Raw genomic sequence first — 20,142 nt, 5'->3', positions numbered from 1 at the left:
ATCTTGATAAATATTTTAAACTAAGCTATCAGTTGGGAGGGGAATATCATCAAAGAAAAGGATCTCAGAAAGCTTAGTGAACTAATTTGCCTGACATTATGTGGATGTTGTGGTTTGGAAATTAAACCATTGCTGTGAAACTACTACTCTATACATATATCTCTAGGGGCACAGAAAGAGGAGATTTTTTTCCTGTAAACTGTTAGTGTGATTATCTCATGAATTTCCTGAAAATAATCAACAGGCTGTTGACAGTGTTTCCCATAGAAGGTTTGCTATTTTGGTTGGCAGGGAACCTGAACAAGGCGTCAGCTGTTCAAAGTGTAGCCTGACTCCAAAGCAGCAGTTTGCAGTTAGATATGTTACTTTCAGACTGCTAGGGAGGATAATACTTTGAGTACAGAATTCAAAGAGCGATAGCAGTCACTCATACTAGTATTTTTTTTTTCAACAATGTTTTCTGTTAGTTGGAAGATTCTTGTCAAACGTTAAAAAAAAACCTGCTTGAAGTAAATGTATTTTGTGAGCATACAAGAAACAATCTACTGTTAATAAGATAAAAAAATCAATAAACACCATAATGCAAAACTATTTCTGTATTTCAACAGACCTAACCAGATTACAAGTTTAATACATTTATTTTACTTTTAAAATTATATGTAATTTTTATGCAAAATATTCAATATGGTAAAAATCCCTGAGTTGGATACAGAAAAATAGCTCACACAGACTATCTAAGAAGCCAAGAGGACATCTAGGAATAGGGTCTGACTTTTAAGCATCTCATTCTAGAAGTCTAGTTATGAAAAATATATAATATCATAGTTAGTAATTTAAAAAACATCACTTTTTGCAGAAAAAAAATTCTATTGGAATAGATTTGTCACTGAAAATTACAAACATGCATGCTGCTTTACTTTTTGACACAAGCATGTACATAAAAAAAAAAATCTAAAATATTGCATTATAAGCAGTCCATTTAAACAAGATTATTTAACTCTGTTCTCTCTCTTTATGTGAGATGGATGTGTGTATACTCCTGATCGCTTGATCTTGGTTACATTTTAAAAAAGTAAAGGCATTAAACTCCAAAACTTGTGTTGAACTTAAGGTGGAAAAAACCCATAGTATCAAGGCATACTTGAATTTGACAGAAGTTCTGTATTAGGAAACTTCAGAAAATTGTAGTTTGTTACATACTGAAAGTTTGTTTCATGTTTCACAAAATGGAGCTTGCTCTTTTTGTCATGGTAGAAAAGATAAATGTTGAAAGATCATGTTTCCTATGCCACAGAAATAATGAGATTTGCATAACTCTAATTCTCATATGTCTATTACTTTGAATGGTAAAATGACATTTGTGAAATGAATCAATATTTATATATTGATTATTACCAGGAAAGCCCAAGCAATTTCTAGAGTAAGGTGAAAGTATGTACTAAAACACATGTTCATCATGATATATGAGTCCCTCAAATTGTTTGGCATTGAAATGTTTTCAACATAGATTAGAAAAATATCAGTATTCCCAGTAATTTTCTAGCATTAATGTAGTACTTAGTTAAGTACTTCTGCTGTCAAGGACATGACTGCAATCAACAAACTCTAAGTAATATTTTTTTACAGCGAGTGGTGTTCCCAAATAATTAGGATGAACAAATAACACTGGAACTTTTTGCAGTGCAAACCTAGAAGTTAACTGAAAGTTCTGTGATAGTTATTGTTTCAGTGATGCATCTGGTTATTTCCCATCTTAGAGTAGTTAGCGAATAGTGAATGTATCTTGGCTGTTGACACTTTACTGTATTCTTAACCTGCTTTGGATCACATCCAAAATCAATTGCTATCAATGACAGTTTTCTGACCTATGTTAAGGAGAGTTGGATCTGGCTCTTACTCATCTAAAAAAGTTTTATCATTTTTCACAATACTCTCTGCCACATTGAAACACTAAACTGTTACAGGGTTTTGTGCTTTTCTCTGTTTCATTATGAGACGTGGCATCTCTATTGACTAGTGGGATGAAAATCAGTAATATTAGCAGTTAGCAAGTAAGTAGCATCCTTTGAAGATGTCAAAACAAACAGCAACAAGAAACAAAGGGAGGAAATTGATCTTTTAGTAATTTTCCCCTTAGTGACTAACAGACACTTGCCATCTATACAATAGATTTTTGTTGAATCGAGAGAAAAAAAAAAAAAACACAAACAAAAAACCCCCACCTCATTCCACTGTGAAAATGAGCTATTCTGGGAACTGAAGTCTCAATGGTACCTCTGTACTTGTCTATATGGAAAACAAATGAAGGACTTGGAAGGCCTGAGCCATTATATTTTGAGAATGTCTACTTCCAGAAAGACCATTCAGAACTGGAGTTTGTTTGTGCAGAAAGTGCCTGAACATTGTAAAGAGCTCTTCAGCAGACCAAGAATACATGCATGACATATGATCTGAATGATACAAATCACTTATTTTTCCTTTGTATTTTAGATATCAGTTTTCTATTGTCTGGCAGATTTCTTATATTAAACAGTATGCAAATTTGTTACTTACAAGGATTAGATTTTCAATCATGAAGGCTTGCATCTTTGCCTAGTAGTGATGGTTTATATGTTCAGGATTGCAAAGAATTAAAATCTTAAATTAAAATATTTTGAATTTATCTCCCTGTCTTCACGAGTAATACTAAGGGTTTAGATATATGCCTGACTGACAGCGCTGAAAGGCAGAGGATTTTTACATTTTATTCCAAGTTTATATAACATGGATAATACATTCTCCATTTTAACTCCTTTTGCCTGACTTGGAATCCTGATGGCACCTCAATAGGAGAAGCCTTCCTTACAGATCCTGGTCACTTTGGCTGTGTCTGTTTCAACAAATGAAACACACCAGGATCATTGTGATGTTGATGGTGAAACACTGGCACAGGTTGCGCAGAGAGGTGGTAGATACCCCATCGCTGGAAACACTCAAAGTCAGGTTGCGTGGGGCTGTGAGCAATATGATCTAGCTGAAGATGTCCCAGCTCATTGCAGGGAGGTTGGACTGTATGACCTTTAAAGGTCCCTTCCCATCCAAACGATTTGTAGCACTGAGGCTACAAAGCAGAGAACAGCAAGTAAACTCTCTTAACTTCCAAAATAAGACGGTTTCCTATAAACTAACTGCTGTTCTTTGCTACATCCTAACCATTCCCACAGGAATAACTTGCATGAAAAAACTAAGGCTACAAGTGTACTGGAAACTACTCTAATAATTTTGCAGTATGAATGACTGAACCCAGTGCCCAGGAACACTGGCAGATTCTGGTTAATTTAACAGTGTCGGCATCTTTTGTGGCTGCTGAAAAGTTTGAAGTTAATTTCAAGTGCTTACTATATTTTTAAATTATGGAATTTCATCTAACATACAGGTTAGAAAACAGTGTCAGGACACTTCCCTGTCTGGATCATCAGTGGACCTGAACTTCAGGTGTAACATGTTCCTCTGTTCCCTCATCTAGAAGTAAAGATACCAGATGGACACCAAGATCAATGTTAATACTAGGAGTAGAATCAAGGCAGTTAATTCTACCAAAGCTGAAGTGTAAGACAATTAAAGCTAAGCCTAATAAAGGAAAGTAAGTACTTGCTCCTGAGGCCACTTAAGTGGGATGTAGAAAATTATGCATGTCTTCGTATAGAAAGCTGAGCTGCAGAACTACAGAGTTCAGTTTAGTCAGCTCCCCTCTTTGGCTGTCCCATAAATTTCTCTTAAGAAAGTTGAAAAAGTGAAAAAAAAAGATTTGATGGTGACTATTTGGCAGATTATTGAGTGTTGTAGGAAACACAGACTGTATAAAATCAAATATCTTTGTCCTATACATCGATAGATTTTGTATGATGCACATATTTTTGGGGTTTGATTACTGCACAACAAGTTTTTGAAACATCAGGTAAAAAAATGGCACAGTAAACCTGCAGGAGACTGGCACAGGCATTCTATTGGATTTAGGAAATAGTTGTTTTGGAGCACACTGAAAATGTGTTCAAACAGCATCTTGTTCTTGTTTTTAGTTATACTGATGCCTCAAGACCTAAAACAGTCCTGTGTTTGAATACTTTATGCTTGCCACTTTTACAGTGTTATTAAAAAATGTCATGTTGTCATCTCTTGATGCTGTGGAAAGTCACAAATCTGAATGATGTAATTCAGATATTGTTTCTGGGCCACAACTGGCAGAATCTTCAAATTTAATATTCTTCATTCAGCTCCTAGCATTCTAACCCTGCTGTATTTTAATTCTGTAATAAATGTCTGCTTTAAGATATCTCTGCTCTATGGATATATAAACAACAAACTCTTTGATTACATATTATTATGTATGACAGTATTTTTAAATGTAAATTTTCTGTGTGCTTTTTGGCAGTCATCCTTGCAGTATTATTTTCGGTAATTGCTGTATTCCTTAGTTGGAAGTGATTGTGATTGTACTGGTATAAATGATCTTGCTAAATCTCAGTTTTTATAAAACCAAAACCTGAGGTCCTTCATTCTGTCATAATCAACATTAAATGAAGCAAGTGGAATTTTTTTTTTGTGTGTGTGTATATCAGCAAAATGGAAGCATCTTAGCATTTTGAGCCTCAAATTATTTAGGTGACACCTATAGAAAGATTGTTACAAATACCTAAAATTCATAAAACTGTAAAATGATTGAGGTTGGAAGTAACCTCTGGAGGTCATCTGGTTCAAAACCCTTCTACTGGCCACCTAGAGACAGTTGTCCAGTACTAAATATGGACAGCTTTCATATACCTCCAACTATGGAGACTTGACAAGTTCTGTGTGCATTCCATGCCAGCATTGCTGCTTTCACAGTGGAGACGTTTTTTCTTATGTTCAGAGGGAACCTCCTCTGTTTCTGTTTGTGCTCATTGCCTCTGGTCCTGTTTCTCGGCACCACTGAAAAGGGACTGGCTCCATCTTATTTACACTCTTCCTTCAGGTATTTATGCACATTGCTAAGATCCTCCTGAGCCTTCTTTCACAGGTCTCTTAACCTCTCCTCATATGGAAGATGTTTCATTTCCTTAATCATCTTTGTGGCCCTTCACTGAACTCTCTCCAATAAGCCCATGTTATTCTTGTACTGGAGAGCCCAAAACTGGACACAGCAATCCATATGTGGCCTTAACCTGTGCCAAGTAGAGGGGATGGATCATTTCCTTCTACTTGCTTGCAATATTTATTGTAAAACATCTCAGGATACTATTATCCTTTCTCACTGCAAAGGGCATATTGCTGCTTCATGTTTCCCTTGGTGTCCACCAGGATCCTCAGGTTCTTTTCTGCAAAGCTGTTTTCCCTAGCTGTCCTTTCTTCAAAGCAGGTTGACTACCAGCATATACTGCTGCCTGGGGTTGTTCCTCCCCAGGTGCAGAAATTGTACTTCTCTTCATTGAACTTTGCAACCCTCCTGCCTGCCCATTTCTCCAGCCTGTCTATGCCCCTCTGGATGGCAGCATGACCCTCTGGTGTATCAACCACTCCTCCCAGTTTTGTGTCATCTGCAAACTTGCTAACAGTACAATCTGCTCCATCATTCAGATCATGAATGAAGGTGTTGATCAGGATTAGATCCTGTCTTGACCCATGGGGTACACTGGTTAATGTTATGGAGGCTAGCTAATGACCTTCAACTAGACTTTTTGCCACTGATCACTGCCCTTTGGGGATGGCTGTTTTGCAAGTTTTTGATTCACCTCACCATCTGCTCATAAAGCCCTTAGTTCAACAGCTTCTCTATGATGATCTTGTGGGATCTCTGCTGAAGTTGTTAGACAATATCCACTGCTCTCCTCTCATCTGTCAAACCAATAATTTCACCACAGGCGTTTATCAAGTTGATCAAGCATGACTTCAAAGCCCTTTTTAAATCCCTACTGGACTCTCCTGATGACCTACTTGTTCTTCATGTGTCTGGAAATGGACCACTGGGAACTGTAAACAAAGTTATTGGTATGAAACTGGGGTTAAATACAGAAGTCATATTTGTGTTTCACACATTGCACAGTGACAGATTGGGAGATTAGGGATAGTGATTGGTGGGAAGGGGCTTTTCTTTATCTTTAATTTACACATAGTATGGGAATTTCTTTATTACAGTGAGGAGAAAAGTAAATTACAACTGGAAATGGACACATGATTAAATTCCTTAAATTGTAATGGCGGGGGTTGTGTTTGCACAATGTCCCATTAACATTACAATGACTGTTATGAGAATGAATTCATGTTGTTCCATACTCTGCTATCATTATAACCTTTTTATTTCCACATAACCATACTGTATTGTTGAGGTAAACAATAGCAAACAATGTTAATGCCAATTCCATCTCTGTTTAATTCTGCTGACTTTACCTGTCCAGTGTCTAGTGCTTACAGTGAAAGGCATAAGAACATAAAACAGCATAATTTCAGAAGGTAAAAGTCTGACCTTATTTAAGTGAAGGTGAATTTAGCCATGGTTATATTTATAGTCAAAATTGTTTCTGTTATTTCAGGGCAATGCAGATACAAAGGGAAAAATCTTAAATTAAATCAAGCTAAAAACCATTTAGATTTTGTATTATGCTTACTTAGGAATTGATTAATCAGACAAACTTGACAATTGGTTTTAAAAGAAATTCTAAAAGAACACCCAAACCCTAAATTGACTTTATTTTTATTTTGGTTTCTTTATTTATGTTTGAATTAAAACATAATGCAGAACAATATATTTTTAAAAAAAATAATAATGCTAAGATGGGAATATATAATATTCAGATGCACTTTTAACTTGTAACCTAAAGTCCATAGGAGGACAAAATTTACTTTACAAAATAGCATAAAAATAAAACTATGCTAGTTTCAGAAAAACTAACAGCTGACATAATGACAAATCAGGCATGCCACTTTTTATCTGAGGCTTCTCTTTCACATAGCTGGTATGGATAATTTAGATAAAATAAGATATTGACAAGATATTGTTTAAACATCTCTTCTCCTGTTTTCACTACCTGGCTTGTCCCTCTTTCTCAACTCTTGAATAATGAAGAAATATGCCATATTCCTCTTTTTTTTTTTTTTTTTTCCACACAGAGGTTCTGCTCTCTTTCTTCTTTGCTGAATGTTTATTGAAATATTGAAGACCAGTTACTTGCCTTTTAAAAACCAGAAAACCTATCAGAATTCTGGTATTTCTTTCCACTATTTGTATATCTTATATTGGCAACAGTAAATAATGAAGTTATAGACCAGATTTCTTATTTCTGATTGTATAAATTTAAGGTCCATAGTCTATACCTAAAAGTGCCTTTAGTTCAAATTGCTATTCTGTGTTTTATATCAATTTGTAGATGATCAGAAATCCGTGTATCAAATAATATTCATTTAGGTAGCTTCTCAGTATTTTCCTTACAATCTTATGTGTTAACTGTGTTAATGATAAATTCTGAGAGTTGCACTGTATACTGAATGAAGGATAAGGTTTTTAAAGTGTGATTTAAAAAAATGAACATAGAATGCCCATATTGTTTAGAAGACCAGCTACCATACATCTGATCTACATCTGATTGACATGCACTTTTAGCTGGGAAATTGTAATAGCTAATTTTTGTGTGGGTTTTTTTTTATTTATGAAATTAACAGATTTTGACTGCAATGGTATCGAAATGGTATTGCATGATAAGCCTCATTTTGTTAGTAACACAGCAACTTACTCAGGTTGTGTCTGTTCTCTTTGCACTGACCAGTCCTACCTTTCAGTTTACCTCACCCAGAGCAGGACTTCATGACTGTTTAGAGGCAGAACTAGTAGGGACTGAATGACCAATTTCTTACACTGAAAATGTACCCTGTAAATCTATGAGAAAAGACTTAATGATGAGTAAAGTAACATATCTCAGTGAAAGCAAACTTCATGCAATTTTATTCTCATCTTCTACTCCATTCCTCAGCTTGGATCACAGATGAAAAATATTTGCAAAATAATCAAAATCTGAATTAGGCTGCTTTGATAGAAACAGTCATTTCTTAAAGTAAAAGCGGACCATTTACTTAAAAGTTTGACCATACACTTAGGTAACACTAGTTAAATTAAAAACCTTTATACTGAAGTTCCTCTCTGTTAAGAGATTTATATCTGTCTAATTAAATGACATGCTCTGAGTATGTTGATAGCTTGCAATGTGTATTTCAGATCCTAAAGAAGAATACTTATGTGTGGCATTTTTAAAAATTCATTTACTAGGTATTGTTTTGATTAGCTGAAGTTAGTTTGTGCTGTGGATGTATTACCTGATCATTACTGAAGTAAATTGTCATGGCACAATAATAACTTGCAAGACTGTGTAGATATCTATTTGATAAGCTGGGGAATGTAGCTGTAAAAGCTTGAGAGGGAAAGACAAAGCACTTATCAGAATGTATCTTTTAAAAAAATCATATTTTTTTTTCTGCACACATCTACTAAAGTAAGCTTGTGGCAAGGAATGGTAGGATTCTAGATTCCACTCACCTAATTTTAACTGGCTAAATTTTAGGCATCTGATCTTAACATATTGTCTATGATGTTTTCATAACTGAAGGAGGAAGAGTTAGATGCCAAACAAGAATGTTAAACCTCATTTGGAGAAAGATATTTGCATTCAGATGGAAGAAAATTTACTGACATGCTATTCTAATAATGGACCACCAGTAGCCTAAATTAAAGTACAAACTTAATTAAATAAACTATTCATGAAAGACTTGGGTTTTAATGCATTTTTTAAATGTGACTTTTAGTTGTGAAATGTTGAAATTCTGAAAGCTTTGGTTTGGCATCTATGTGTATGTATCATGTATTTTAGCAATGTGTTACTAAGACCTTTCTTAAATTAAGTGTATGTGTGTATATATATATATATATTAACAATGTTTTTTTCGCTTGTCTCTTCCCTGCACAAGTAAGGAAGATATGTATGCAAGGTCTGGCCCACAGTCTGGTGGCTTATAAATTTCATGTAAATAATCTCACTTAGCTCACTGGAATATCTTTCTGTGAGAATGCAGCGAAACAAGTCAAAGTATGAAGTGGATTTTTTTTTTTTTTATGCTTTGTGAGGGATATGTCCTGCATTGTTCCTTTGGTCTCTCATACTTACTGTCTACTGGACATTATGTTGTAATGAACATATTTGGGCAACTTGCTTGCATTTATTCTCTGAGCCCTGCTATGCTGCTCCTGGTATTTGAGCTAATTAGGACTAACTCATATAGTTCTGTGTGAGTTGCAACCATTCCCAGTGTGCTTGCTGTTCAGGATAAAATCACTCATAAGTTCTGGAACATGAATATTTTTGTCTGATGTTTTACAAAATGTGATACTCCTGAGCTTTGTGCTATGGGATCTGCATGAAAAGATTGCTAATGTATATAATACCAAGTAGAAGTGAAGTGACTGGAAATACGCCTATTAGTATTGAGAATGAGGCATAGAGAGAGATAGCATTGTGCTACAAATTAAAGGGTACAGACATCATCACAGTTGCTATAGCTTTCCTGTCTGCTTCAAAAAAAACAGTCTGAAAAAAAGATGCATACAAAGAGGAAAATAATTTACTATCTGAGCAAGTGTAAATATAAAGGATGAAAAGTTGAGGTGAAAGTAGACCTAAACAATAGAAAAGCCCTAGTCACTTGAAAAGCAGACAACTATTTAGAAAGGCCACTTCCACAAGTATTTTAATTACTGGGAGACTGACTGAAACACTGGAAAGAACAGTTGGAATAACAAAGTAGACTTACTTTTAGAAATTCTCAGTTGCAGTCAACATTACCTGTCTCTGTTGTGTTAGATCCACAGTTAGATACAGGATTTTTTCCTGACCCATCCTTGCCATTATTTCATTATTCTTTGTTTTCCTGTTTTAATGATTCAGGGTTTTGATTCACAGAATCACAGAATAGGCCAAGGTGGAAGGGACCCACAAGGATCATTGAGTCCAACCATTAGCTCTGCACAGGACTATTCCCAAGAGTCATACCATGTGCCTGAGAATATAATCGAAATGCTTTTTGAAATCCATCAGGCTTAGTGTTGTGACCACTTTCCTTGGGTGACAGTGTCCAACAACTCTCTGGGTGAAGAATCTCTTTCTAATATCCATCCTAAACTTCCCCCGACACAACTTCAAACCGATTCCTCAGGTCCTGTCACTGGTCTCCACAGAGAAGAGAGCAGTGCTGCCCCTCCTCTTCACCTTACAAGGAAGTTGTAGACAGCAATGAGGTCTCCCCTCAGTCTCCTCCAGGCTGAACAGACCAAGTGATCTCAACCATTCCTCATACTGCTGTCCCTCAAGGCCCTTCACCATCTTCATTACTCTTCTTTGGATGCTCTGTAATAGCCTAATATTTTTCTTAGATTATGGTGCTCAAAACTGCAATCTCATACATGTATTTTCCTGAATTAGGAAGAAAATGGTGCAAAGTACAGATGTTTTCTTTTTTTTTTTTTTTTTGTTTTTGTTTTCACGTGTTGATTGTGAATTCTAGACTTCACATGTTTTATGTATACAGAACTTTCTCTTGAAAAAGTAGGACTTCCAGAATTAATGGTCAGTGATGCAGTACAATAAATTACTCTATTATTGCAGCACATTTCTTATGCAAGTTCTTGCTTAGAGGTTGTTCTGAGATGTATTTTACCACTGATTGCAAGGCAGAAGAGGTTTTTTCTATGAATGTATGCCTGTATTTAATTATTCTCTAAACCAAATTAAAGCAACTTTATAGTGGTATCATGTTCATGAAGGTCATGATTACTTATTATTAATATAGTGTTTTCTTAAACAAATTAATATTTTATTCTTAATATTATACTAAATAAATGATTTGTGCCTTTTTATCATTAATGACATAGGACAAATATGGTTTGCGTTGATTGCAAATGTGCTGCTGTGCAAATGTCAGTGTGATAGAGAGAGTTTACTTTATACCATTTTCTATAGTTTTAATTAAGCAATTAAAGAAGACATCCAAAATAATTACATACAGTTTCCTGGTTGAAGAATATAAAGCTAAACCCTATGTGAACACAAAGTGTGCTAGAGGAAGAAAACTGACACTTTCCTGCTTAGCCTAGAATAACCTTAGGTACTTTAAAATCTTAGCATCAGCAACATTCAGAATATATTAATAAATTATAATTAAAAATGAGCTGATACGTAAAGCTTAGTTTATTTGTAGATCCCAACATCTAAGAACTAGTATTTACCTTACCTTGATAACTACTGATTTAACTTACAGCATGGAATTACATAGTACTGCCTAGTTTTTGCACACAGATTTAGGTAAAAAAAAATAAAAATTATTGGTTAAAAGAACTTGGTTCCTAAAACAGTAATTTAGTTTATATCAACAGCACTTCTAAATTCCATCCTTGCTCAACAGTATCCAAATAAAATTATGGACACATAAGTAAATAAAATCCATATCTTCCTTTTAGAGTTTAAATATGTTGAAGAAAGGGAAAATAAAACTAAGCTGCAGCAGTTTATATGTAACACAGCAGCACTTGAGAAGAAACTCAGGGCTTCTGGTCTGTGTACTTGGCATTTTTATGTCTGTTTCATAAATAAAGTTTTTCTTCTCCCTACTGAGTCACATCACAGGTGGGACAGGCACTTTTTGTTTTCTTTGCCACTTTTCCTATATACTTTAAGTCCTTTCTGAATAGTGCTCTGAATTTCAGTGAGAGTAGTCTGTAGCCTTACCCAGACCTCCAACAGGCTTGCCAAAGCAAAGCAAACCTAACTAAACTTCACAGGCAAAATGCAGCATTTGTTTCTGGTGTGATCCTGTCATGTCATCATGAGCATTCTTCTCAATAGCCCTGTACTTATGTAAGTGATCTTTTATGAAAGTTTTGCGTTTGTTCCTTTTTTTTAACAACATAAAAAACATTGTATCACAGGAGCTAAACAAAAATTTAATCACTGGATGAAATAAAAAATTTAATAATTTCATCCTGACTACAATGTGCTGCAGGAGCTCTACCCAGTCAATTTGTTTCTCACTGCTACAACATTTGAGGTCATAAGTGGTAAGTCGCTGTTGTCAGTGATTGGGTTGGTAATCATGAGTATTGACTGCAAAGCTTACAAATACTGAAGGCATGATGTTGTGTTATTAACATCAAAATAGTGCCATTAAAGGCTTTTTTCTATCTTGGTCTTTCCAGGAAATCTTTCCCTGAATATGTGTCTTAAATAAAGTTTTAGGGACAATTAATTTTAAGAGGATATAGAACTCAGAGAGAAAGTAGTGATCTTTATTTTCAGAATCTTACAGAAGCAAAGAAAGTTTGTTTTGTTTTTTTTTTTTTTTTTAATTAATAGTTTTCTCTATGTTACTTAGATCCAGGGAAGTAGATAATTTTCCAAGGTATGGAATAGATACACCTATTCTGTGTCTTGGAAAATTATCTGCTTCCCAAGCTCTAAGAACCTGAAGAGGTCTAGCTATTTTGTAGGTAAATAAATTTCATTTTAAGGGCATCTCCAGGCAAGGGGAATAATTTGAGAGAAAAACGCACAGGGTACAGGACTGGGACCTCGCCTCTTAGTACTGCACTGAGCATTACAGCACATATCTTACTATGATGTTCGAAATTATCAGAGTTTTTTTTGCATCCCTTTTCTGTCCTCGTCATTCTCATTGCTTTCTGTAGTCTTGAGTTGTTTACCACCTTTATTCTGTCATTACTGGTCAGCACACTGCAGTAGTGTATACAAATATCAATGTCTGCATAAAGTATAACTGGAATATCTACCACATCAGTAGAGCAGAAAACAAAACTTCTTGAAGAGGGGAAAAAGCAATCTCAATTTGACTCAATTGTTTGTATATCTGGCAGATGTTGTATAGCTTTCACTTCTTTTTTGCTTTCTTCCCAGTCTTCATGGAGCATAAAGTACTTTGAATATTTGTGTAATCATTTGGCATTTTTGATTTTGGTACTTATGTGTACTGTATTTGCTAGGATTCTACCAAAATCCAAAACCAATCCCCATATTTCTATCAGTTGGGACATAGGGAATGATTTTTGCTCTTAGGTCATTCACCTCATGGATTTAGCTTGGATATCTTTCATCCCCAGTCGCTGTTCTAAATTCCAGGTAATGATATATCTCTTTTAACCTTAACGAAAGTCTCTCTGCCAGCAGTATCACACTGTAGTATTATCCCATTTTCTCCCGTGGTCCTAAAGTACAAGTATCTGTTTTCCTGCAATTTTTTGGGAGACCTGGATTAAAAAAAAAAAAGGTTTTGTTGTAAACCAAAGCAAAGAAACTTAATTGTGATTAAACAAAGGCTATTTGGAGAGCAGAAAGGCAAGGTTTAAGAGAGAAGTTTATCTACCTATTTTTTTACATACTCTTTGAACTATATGTGTGATATAGATCTAGTCTTATAGATAATATGCTTTTTATCAGTCTCCCCAGATGTAAAATGAATCAAGCATAGAAATTGTAACTGAATTTATGCCTAGTATTCAGCAGTCTTTTCATTCCATTGATCCAATTTTGAGTGCAGATAAACGAGACATCAAATTAATTAGAATTTTCTAGTTTCTTGACACTAGTTTTGTGCTTATGATTACTTTTAAGATTTTTGCCAGTATCTAAGAACAGACTGTGTATTTTTAAAAAAATTGGTGAAAGTGCAATGTGTTTTATTTCTCAGTTCAATTTTTTTTATTTGTGGATCCTTTGGCATACTGAGTGGCTGTATAACACATGGTAGGGCTAGCACTGCCTGCCCTCCGGTGATATATTAAATTCTTCACTTGAATCTCATGATTATTTGCTGAACAATCACCATAATTGTCCCATCTGCCTCCATTTCTTTCTAGTTATAAGCATCCTTCGTCTTAGTCCTTTCCCCTTTCTCTACTCTCCATGGCCTCAGGCAGGTCACTTGCCCTCTCTGCTAATGCTTCTCCATCTGTAAAATGGGATTAATCTGAGTTGTTGGGAAGATTAATTAGTGAATTAATATTTGTAAAGCACTTGAAAGATGAGAAGCACTAGATAAAGGCTAAGTAGTGTAATTATTATTCTCAGAAGTGCCTTTATGAATAGGGGAGAAAAAAAAAAGATGCAGGATTTCGGCAAACTCTGATTAATAATCAGTATAGATGGTTCTGGAGATAGATGAACACAGGCTAGTTGGTTGTGCTAGTAAAGGAACAAAATAACATGAATTAATATGTAGTGTTTACATTCTTTATGCACTATTTTTAATACTACACATTTAATATTACACATTTTCACATCAATCACGAACTTCAGTCTGCAACCATGAGAGAAAATGCAACTATATTTAGGTAACAGGGCCTGTTACCTTCCAGCTGCCACATTCTCCTACTCTCACTCCATATATGTGAGTATGTTTTAGACATGTTACTTATTACAGATGCAGATAGAACTGAGAGAGTAACTGAGAATAAATATTTTAAGGTAATATCCTACAGTCTCAGCTTTGTATTGTGATTATAAGACCATCTTCTCCAACTCCCACCAAAAGGCAGGTAATTTCCTACTGCTATAATTAAGCCATCTTTCATTCCTCCAATATTCAGAAAAAGGAGAAAGAGAGGCTAATGGCTCAAAATGAGTATGGTCAAATAATGATACTTCCTGTCCAGAAAAGATATAATTATTAAGCTGAACAATTTTTTTAATGTATGATATGATTAATCTGTCTTATGTGGCTAGCAAATTCTATTCAGTTTAACCAGTGGAGCCCAAATTTTGTTACTTAGCCACTGTCTCAAACCATATCATTTTCAAAAGAGATAACAGGTGGCTGTGCTTTGTGGAAGCATGTTCTCTTCCAATATGTTTCCAGAGCAAGATCGTATTAAAGAAACTGTTTCAGCATTCTCTGTACTGGTTTTTGGCAGCAAGCTGCAGTGAAACAGAGTTTAAGATGCCACTGCTTAATTCCCTTTTCAGGATACAGTGCCCAAGTTTATGATGAGAGACCATTGCCTCTGTTTCCCTAAGTGAAGAGGCTGCAGCTGAAACATAGCTTTTTCTTGGGCTGCCTAAGCTAAGGAGGCTGGGTTTTTTCTCTGTTCTCCTCCTGCCCCCTTCAGTTTCCTGATGGCTAGAACAGAATGTCACATTTCATATTGTGATCCAATTCTGTGTCTTCTGAGGTTCTAAAATGTTGGCATTGATAGATCCAATTGGAAATAATGACTACAGGATGGAAAAATTAAGATGACATCTTTGTATATTATTGCCTCTTCATTCTTCTTTTTTTCCTACTGATCACCTATAAGGTAAACCTTAGGAAACCTGATAATCACAAAGGCTTATGAGACTGATGTTTTTGAAGGGCAGGATACAATAAGAAGCAGGCTAATGAGGAATAACATGCAGGTCTGCAAAAGGAAACAATATTTTTGTTCTGAAGTTTGACTATGGATAAGCAAATTAATGGTGGAGTAATATGTAGCATGCTGTCTGTAGTAGGAGGGTGTTAGAAGGGTTAATGATGTGAGTGGTATGAACAATAAGAAAACCTTACAGCTTCTAATCAGTGTCAGTGTCAGTGTCTTTGTACAAGACTGAAATCTTTATGTTCCTTGGTATCTAAACATAAGATCTATATACATTACACACTTCAGCTTCTTTATGTCACGAAAGCCACTTAACTTATTAAGCACTTGGATGCAGTACAATGCTTTTGGGAGTAATGGTCTTGCCATTAGGCACACGGAAGGAACTAAATAACTTACATTCCTGATAGGCTCTGAAGAACCTGGGATGAGGGACTACCTTACTCTCTGTTCACTGTCACCTCGTTGATGTAGTTTCAGTATTCCAACAGCAAAACATAACCTAAGTGTTCACCAACATGGTCCATGTGCAGGGAGAGTGCTGATTCCAAATGAGAGCTTGTCTTACTGACGCTATTCCCATCAGCCTATGCTTTCAGGGTTTGGCATAATAATGCCACAGGCACTCTCCATAGCCTTCTTGGAAGTCGTCCTTTACAGACAATGGGCTGGTGTCTGTTATGTGAGAGAAAACTTGCTTCAGACTATGAAGAACGAGAGATAAGAAGGAATTAAAGCATTTCCAGTTGTGTTCCTTTACAGCATTTCCTCCTAAACAGAAGTCGAGGGAATGCTAAAATGCTAAAAGCAATTTTGTTAGCACTTGATTCCCTTTCATGGGATATGATATGACATATGATTTTTTTATATGTATATGGAAAAAATGCAGCTCTGTATATCTCTCTATACCTATCCATTCTAACACTGACAAAAAAAAAGAGAGTAAGAAAACAAGGAAGGAGGAATACAGAAAGAGATCAGGAAAATAATTCCTGGAGAAGAAAGATAGAAAGTACTTGTAGTGGAATTGTGTAAGAAGAAACATTAAGGAATGAGTAAGTGGAAAGAGAGAATATTAAGGTAAGAAACAGGATGATTTCTATGCCTAGAGAACAAGTAATAATAATCTGAAGAGAAAAAGCAGATTTTTTAAAAATAAAAATTGAAAAAAACCCAGACAAAAAGATGACTCTGGACTGGAAAAACTGAAAAGAAAAGCAGCAGCACATAAGGAGAAAGAGTCAAGGCTGCAATTAAAAGTAAAAACAAACAAGAAAAAAAAACAAAATTCCCCATAGTTAGAAGACTAAAATAGAGTCAGAGAGATGCAAGTTAGGATTGATGAAAAGTTCATTTTATTTAATGTTTATATTTGGTACCATATTTTTCTAAGCTTTTCCAGAAACCAATAACATCTGAACAGTTTTAGGCAGAGATGTTGTCACTTCCTAAGATCCGATTTTCTCTAGGTATTATAAAAGCCCTGTGGTTCCCCTTGAAAAATGGACAGATATGATGTTTTATGACACTGAAAATGTGGCCCTTAAAGTGTGTGAGATTTATAGTGTTGGTCTGAGTAAGTAGCAGACAGGCTTCACCTATAAAAATGCCAGGGAGAATCCCGAGACTAAATTGCAGTTCAGTTTTGTCTCCTTTGAGGGGACAAGTAACCCCTCCTTATGCACAGAGACAGGAACATGGAAGCTAATGGATAGGTGTAAGATATTTATGTGGTTACAAGCAGTACATTGCATCCCTACACATGACTTCTGCACTATCCTCTCTCCCCTGTCCCTGCATGCTAAAACAAGTTGATGGCAAAAGGGAGTGAGCAGAGAGATTTTACTGGGAAGTTGTAAATTGCTGCTGAGACAGATCATACCACAAATCACACTGTTCCCTTCACCTGAACAAGAAGGATGTGAGGGAGGAACTGTACTTTAGAAAGGATGTCCCTGAGTCATTCTGTCTCCCACACTGCTCCTGTGGTGTGACTTGCAGGGTGCTCCTATTTTTACTGTTATGCCTAAAGGAGGTCTATAGCCTCCAGCAGAAAGGAGACTCAAATCAGAAACTGCACATCACACTTTGCTGCAAAACAATGCCCTTGGTTACAGCTGTTTAACTTTTCCAGCTGAACCATATAGGTGTATTGCTGACAGAAATTTTCAGCAGAAAAAAACTACATTCAAATACAAAGTTTCCTTTGTCACATAGAATGCATTCTAATAGTCCTGAGGTTTTCAGTTCATACAGAAAGACATACTAAACAGACTGAACAGAATTTGGATTTCATGTCTTAAATAAAGTGCCTTTATAATATATATCTGAATAAATAGTATTGCAAGCGTGCATAATATACAAAGAGTTGTCCATTCTGTTTCCTTCTTTATAATTAAGGACAACAGTAATTTACTTGGTGCTTGAACATGAATTCTACGTTTTTCTCAGATGGTAGTAAGACTGAAGAGGCATAGTCAAAACAGCTGTGGCCTGTTTCCATCTCACATCCTATTTCTACCTTTATTTTTTTTTCTCTACTAGATCTGAATACATCCTTAAAACCATTGTCCCTCTGCGTTTCCTTTAACTTACAAGGCTCTGTACACTCTCTACCTATGAATTCCCTACTTTTGCAAAGCATAATGTTCTTAAATAGCTTCCAGGGCTGAACTGTAGAGTATTTAGTGACCACCTGCTTGTCTGCTGTCATTGTGTGTTTGGAACCATTCTACTGTGGCATTAGGATGCCAAAATTTTCATTTGTTTAGGCATTTTGTGGACCTTTACTTAAATCCAGGTGGACATTTAAATCCAGGGTTACTTATGCCTCCTAAATATCTCAAACACTGTGGGAATTCCTCCAAGGAAACAGAGATCACTAACATTGAAGTGTCTCAGTATACAAGGCTAGCTTAATAAAAGTGTACAACAAAATTCAAACTGCATTTTGCATAACATAATCGGAAATGTCTGACAGCAGTATCCTATGCTAGTTTTCTTATATTTGGAAGTCTGGCCTAAGTAAAAAGAATGCTACTTATTTTTATTGCTAAACTGGGAGTGAGAACAGTGATCAGATAAGAGAAAGCACTTAGGTTTTGTCTGAGCCCCTAGAGGTACCAAAAGGGGAAGCCTGACGAAGTCAGCAGTTTTCCACTGAGTATGACTGGGATTCAGCTGTCTCCTTCAATTCAGATCACATCTTTACCTTAACATCAAGAACCTGTTGAATAAGGTGCTGAACTACAGCAGTGAATGTTGAAGATTAAACTCTAGGTTCAGAGAAGTTTCCTGTGTTGTCTGTACTCACTGTGGCCAGAAAGTTTGGAAATAAGGTTAATCTCGAGATTCCCTCTAGTATTCATTGACGACAAATTGCATTTCTTTTACATGAGATCTCACTAATAATAAATCTGCTGTACAGTTCCACTTAAATCAATGCAGCTATGCTGACATAAGCAGATGAGAATCTGGAATTGGATCTGCTCAGTTTGTGCTTTTGAAATTAATGAGGATGAGAGTAAAATTTCAGTGCTAAAGTATATGAGAATTGTCAGGTACTACTGAGAGTTAACTAGTCTCATTGTTCATGGATGCCATAGGGGGAAAAATGGTTGCCAAAATACAGAAAATGCAATGGTTATGAAAGTTCAAACAGTCCAAATGTTGTTTTTTTGATTTGTTTGGTTGGGTTTTTTTCCCCCGTGATTACTATCTTGTCCATGACGTCGTGTTTTTACTTTTCACTGAGGGACAATACTGAACAAAGAAATTTTTCTTGTGCATTCATTTTAAATTCTGTTATGATTTTAAAATACTATCACATGTGTACATATTAATTCTTTACTGTAGCCATGGCTGTAACCATGAGGTAATGAACTCAGAAGGTTACTGGTTTAATATATTGCCCCCTTTGTATAAGAATGATGTGCCAAGCAGAGTCTCTAATTTTTTTTATCCATATAAGTAATTATACAGTGTCCAATTGAAGACATTACTGATTTCCTTGCACAGAACAAACTCTTGTCCGTTTATTGAGATGACTGATAGGAATTGCGTTCAAAATTATAAGTTATATTTAGGGTTGGGAATAGGACCCAAGACAACAGACTTTGCTTCAGTTATTTAGACTGTAACAAGATTTATGAGTGATTCAAATTATTGTTTCCTTTAGTTAACACTAAATTTAAAATGCCAGTGTCTTACACAATTGTCTAATAGTACAGTAAGTCCCAGCTGTTTCTGCACAAACTTAAATCATGTTGTCACTTCAAATTTTTTTTCCTTCATGCTTCAGTCCCTCTTCTGGATCTGCTGTTTACTTTTACAGACATGTGGTGAGAAACAATTAAAATAATTCAGTCACATAGTATGAACTTCTAATGAATGTTGACTTTTAAACCTTAAAAGAAAATCATTGTGTGAAAGATTACCTTTTATATTATTAGAGTGAAGCATTTAGTATAAAATTACTGAAATATATTTGAAAAGGGGGAAGTAACAGGAAAAGTATTCCTGAGATATGGAGATCTCATAGGTTGTAGAACACCAGTTTAATAGAATTGTTGAAAATTCCAGGTCTGGTGAGAGTTAGGATTCAACTAAATAAAACAACAAGAAAGCTGAAATTGGAAACTTAAAAGAATGGCAAATAAAGAGACTTAAGAAGGTCTTTTTCATATTTAATACCTTTCCTTGTATTTGAAATCATAAATGATACGTGT

General features: G+C 35.5%; 1 protein-coding gene across 9 annotated transcripts in view; it reads left to right on the top strand.

Annotated features, from left to right (window-relative positions):
- CDH12 (cadherin 12) overlaps positions 1 to 20,142 on the top strand; it is a 518,528-nt gene that overhangs the window by 280,156 nt on the left and 218,230 nt on the right. The gene's annotated exons all lie outside the window — the stretch shown is intronic.

The sequence above is a fragment of the Myiozetetes cayanensis genome, unplaced genomic scaffold (assembly GCF_022539395.1).
Source record: "Myiozetetes cayanensis isolate MyiCay16 unplaced genomic scaffold, myiCay2020 scf1, whole genome shotgun sequence".
NCBI classification, from domain to species: domain Eukaryota; kingdom Metazoa; phylum Chordata; class Aves; order Passeriformes; family Tyrannidae; genus Myiozetetes; species Myiozetetes cayanensis.
Note: the sequence above shows the minus strand (reverse complement) of the source record. Positions and strands in the feature narration are given on the sequence as shown.